The sequence below is a fragment of the Trachymyrmex septentrionalis genome, unplaced genomic scaffold (genome assembly GCF_001594115.1).
Source record: "Trachymyrmex septentrionalis isolate Tsep2-gDNA-1 unplaced genomic scaffold, Tsep1.0 scaffold218, whole genome shotgun sequence".
Lineage (NCBI taxonomy): Eukaryota > Metazoa > Arthropoda > Insecta > Hymenoptera > Formicidae > Trachymyrmex > Trachymyrmex septentrionalis.
The window spans coordinates 27,606-32,625 of NW_017305373.1; positions in this window are offsets into that span (position 1 = coordinate 27,606).

A 5,020-nucleotide genomic window follows, 5' to 3' on the forward strand; every position below is an offset into this window, starting at 1 on the left:
ATTTTATATATAAATTTTATATATAAATTTTATATATAAATTTTTATATATAAATTTTTAATATAAATTTTAATAATATATATTCTTATATTTACATTTACGTAAAAAAGTGTCAATACTTAGGTAATGATTTATAAGCGACTAATTGATAGAAGCAACGCGTCAAGTATATCGTATACAGATGTTAAACATATTCTTTTTCACTAATTTATTGCTTGTTATTAAAAATAGTTATTCATTATAATTAGGACTCAGACGTTCATGCAATCTTCTACATCGTGCGCAAAGCATCTATGCGCACAATCAGCTGAATGTAAACAAATATTATTCTTATCTCACTTTAGCGAATGCCCGATCGTGCGACTTCGTGCGCGAGAGGGAAAATCATATGAAGTTCAGATTCTAGTTATAATTATTTGGTCTTAAAAAAAATCCATGAAAAAATTCATGAAACATCTGTCAACATTATAGTTGATGATTTTATAACTACTTTAATAAACATTGTTTATTAAATATTTTATTTTTAATGATTTTGATGTAAAATAAAAGAAAAAGCTAATTTTTTCTTGTCTCTTTAAATGTTTGTAAACTTTTTATCAATACAAAAGAAGAAAAAATCCTTTTAAGGTTGTCTACTTCAAAATAAACGATTGAAGGAAAACAATAGTACAGATTGATATCTGCAAAAAAATTTAATGAACATGTTGATCTGACGTCTATACGAAATTTTACTTGCTCGACATTTAATAATTTACTGTTGTAGCAACTCAGAAAGAGGAGCGAAATATTAATTGAAAGAAAAATCGTTTGCTTTTTTTCACACTCAAGACAATAAAGTTTATTGCAGCACAAAACAAATTGAGATTTTTTACAGCAAAAATTCAACACGCACAGAAAATTTCTTTCAGACGGAAAAGCACACAGAACTATAACGTAAAACTCTACGCATTTAACAATTTTTATCGTGTTTTGTTGCGCGGAGATCGACTGGTGATCGGCGTCTGTCATTGGCCGCCGTTTCGTCGTGGCGCCTTGCTTGCCGAATAACCAATGAGAACAGTGCTGCACGCTGGACGCATTTCTCATTGGTCATTTGCCGCGTCGTTTTGCGTCATGCGTGACGTTGTCAAGCGCGCAATGCTATGTTCACATAAATTCAACGCATATCTTATTAAATTAAATGATGTACTATATGTCGCTCCGAACTGTTTTTCGTGTAATGTCCCTTTTACCACCTATTTTAATTATATTTATTAATAACAAGCTTTACCAAAATACAGAATAATATTCTTTTTTACATTCTGTTAATATATACAAACTTATCACTATTGCGTATCCATAAACTCAGTCTCTCATCCATTTGTAATGGAAATCTATATAAATATTTTCTATGAGAGTGTACGTCCAAACTCCGGAAAAATGGATTTAGAGAGAGAGAGAAAAGGGAGTAGAAAAGGATGGAGCGTGGAAGGACGGTTAGACTCTAGTCTCGCAGGTATTTGCCTGGAAGCAAACACCGGCGAGTCGAACGCACCCTTTTTTTTGTCCGCTTCGGAATATGGGTCAACGTCTCGTGAAGACGCTATGACGCCTGTTTCCTACGGGCGATGCGATCGTCGGTCCGAATTTCGAGTCAGGGAAAAATCCCTTTAACTCGGGAATGGACCACGTGCGAGCTTTGAAAGGGCAAGATTTAGTGATTACGAGGTTGTATTATTAGGCGGGTTTTAAAAATAAAATGACGAGAGCGAGAGGGATAATTAGTAACATTATTTATTGTTACTTGTCAAGAGATACGAATAACAGTGGTTATATACAATAGGCGCATTTACTACAGTTAATCTATACATTACAATCTATTATACCGCATAATCATAAGTACCACTATGGCCTATGCACTTTATGTATTGTGTATACATCGAGAGGTCGGGAGAGTCGGATGGGATTTGATTAGTCTATTTCGTGGGTGGAAACGGAAGAGGGAGGGAAAAGATTGTTGAAGAATTTGACTGGAACTAGAATTGCATGGGTGGAATTCGGAAGGAATACGGGGATACTGGAGGTAGGGGTTTGATCAGTGATGGCATGGCGATTTCCTGAGGATCGAAATAATGAGGGCCGATTGTGTAGGCCGCCTGAGGGATGGATGCGGTTGTAACCCACGGGAATTGGGAGATGAGTGACTCAAAAGTGTCACTCTCTAGGATCCGGAAGTAGGATCTGGGTGGGGAGGGTGGAAGAATTTCCTCTAGGAACTCCACGCTGTCCGTGGAGTTCGTCGGAGATGGAACTCTTCTGGGGGAAATTGGATGGGATGATTCAGATGATTGTGGAGGAGTATCGGGAAAGATTCTCTCTGTAAGTGCGTCCGAAAACGCTGGTGAGGGAGTTCGAGGGGGAGGAGAAGGAGGTAGCTGAGGAGGTGAAGGTGTTCGAGGGGGAGGAGGTATAAGCTTAGCCTGATTGGCCGGCGGAGCCGGTGGTGACGAGGATGGTAGGGGTGGTAAGTGATCCTCGACCGGACGACTCTGCCCTTGTGAATGCCCGAGGTACCTCTTGTACTCTTCGTCCAAGAGTCTCCGTGCCTCCCGGTAGGCCCGGCTTCGAAGCCACCCTTTGAAGGGACGGTTCGGGCGCGGCACTATAATTTGGTATCAATTATAGTGGTTGGTTCTTTTAATCACATATATATATGTGCGTGCGTGCGTGAGTGCGTGCGTGCGCGCGCGCGCGTGTGTGTGTGTGTGAGTGTGTGTGGATGGGACTTACTATTGTTCTGCGGATGTGAGTGGATCTAGCTGCCGAAATCGTTGGCCTCAGCACTCCACGGGAGGTTGGCACTCGGATGTGGAAGCTCCGGTCGAGTCACTCTTATTAGTAACTAACGTGTATCGCGAACTGGCAATTTCGGAAATGGAGTTTGACTGATGACTGACTGGTGACTGCTGAGTGCCGAATGCCGTATGCCGAATATCGAATGCCGAATGCCGAATACCGAATGCCGAATGCCGAATGCCGAATGCCGAATGCCGAATGCCGAATGCCGAATGCCGAATGCCGAATGCCGAATGCCGAATGCCGAATGCCGAATGCCGAATGCCGAATGCCGAATGCCGAATGCCGAATGCCGAATGCCGAATGCCGAATGCCGAATGCCGAATGCCGAATGCCGAATGCCGAATGCCGAATGCCGAATGCCGAATGCCGAATGCCGAATGCCGAATGCCGAATGCCGAATGCCGAATGCCGCTCCTCGTGGAGGGCCTCTCCTTTTATATTGGCGAGTTAGTGACGCCGAGAGCGGAGCACACGTGTGCTGCTGGGCCAATCCAGGATTAGGGTTAGGATTAGGGGTATCGGTTATGAAATGGGATACAGGGGTATGTGTCTAAGACAACTTTCGTCATCGACCATTTGCCAGATGTCCAATAGGTTCGAGCCACATGTCATTTATTGCTCACAGCCGCTGTTTCATTTTATAATCCTAATCTGTTTGTTCTTCCCGTTCCTCGGGATAAGGTTCGCCTATTTGGCACTTGGTTCCATTATCTAACCCAACGGTCCTGTCCCGAATGGTTTATTAGTTAAAAATGTGCATTTATTGCTTTCAGCTGCTGTTTCATTTTATAATTCTAATCTATTTGTTCTTCCCGTCCCTCGGGATAAGGTTCGCCTACGTGGCACTTGGTTTCAATATCTAACCCAACGGTTCTGTCCCGAATGGTTTATTAGTTTAAAATGTTATTTGGCTCGTCGCTATTGTTTCAGATGGTCTACTGGTCACTAATTTTTTGTGATGACGAAAGTTTCTAGTCGAAGAAAAGAACCGTGGAGTCCGGACGTAACAAGAGAATTTTCCATTTATATATAAACTTTATATACACATTTATCATAAAAACTATCTATATGACATTGATTCGACATTATTGCTTATTGTCTTTTAAGTAATGTTTTATTACTATTGTTTTACAATTGCGCAAGTAATAATCGAAATTTATAAATTTATACTCTATTTTTAACACCAAATAAAACAATAAATCTAGATCCTAGATATCTGAAAAAAATTCTTTTATTTATACAATACCAAATCAAATATTATATAACAAAACTGGCATTAGAAACAATACGATTAACGTTAAAATACAATTAACGAAATCGTATTTAAATAACCATTTGCAAAATATTTATTTTGTGAGCTCATTAGAACGAAAAGACACTTTCCATGATCGAATAAGTCACTCGAATAAAATAAAACACGTTTCCTGGCTCCGTGTGAGTCCCGTCAGTTTATCTCATACCATGGTATATAGGCTCTGTTCGTTATGACGTTCACAACGCTTTAAGCGTCATTTCATCCTTGTTGTTTAGTAAATATTAAACAATTGATGCTCACAAGCCTTGTGAACGGCAAAATAAAGCAGCCCTAGTGGAATGAGAAAAAAACAAACATAAGCCATCGCACAAGTCTTATTGTCTCGCGGAGCCACGGCTTTTTTTTGATCATTTTTTCTGGTAATTTTTTTCGATATTACATTTAGCGCCGACCCATCTTTATAAGTATAGACTTGTTAGGTGTAATGTCACACGATGTGTGTCATCGGCGTTCAATATGTGTTAAGAGAAAATACAGGCATAGCCGCGGATTCCCGCAGAGTAGTGTGTCGATGTTGACAAAATGCGATTTATTTAATATAGTAGATGTGGAATACATACACAGCGCTGAGCGCACGTGTTTCTTCTTTCGTATTCCTTCCATCTCTTATTTATTTTTCGCCCGGCACCACTGTACGACTGCTGCAGCGCAACAGCTTTAGTCTGTTATTAGTATCCGACAAGTGACAACAAGCAACTACAATAGATGATTGACAAAGAAGCTATGGTGGTGGGCTTTAGTGTAAGTAGAAATTTACTGTAACATATTACATCTCTAAATACGTGATTCTTACATCTGTCCATTATGATGTAATCTGTCTATTATGATGTAGCTAAGATTACATGAGTTATTCTTCTGTAACACAAT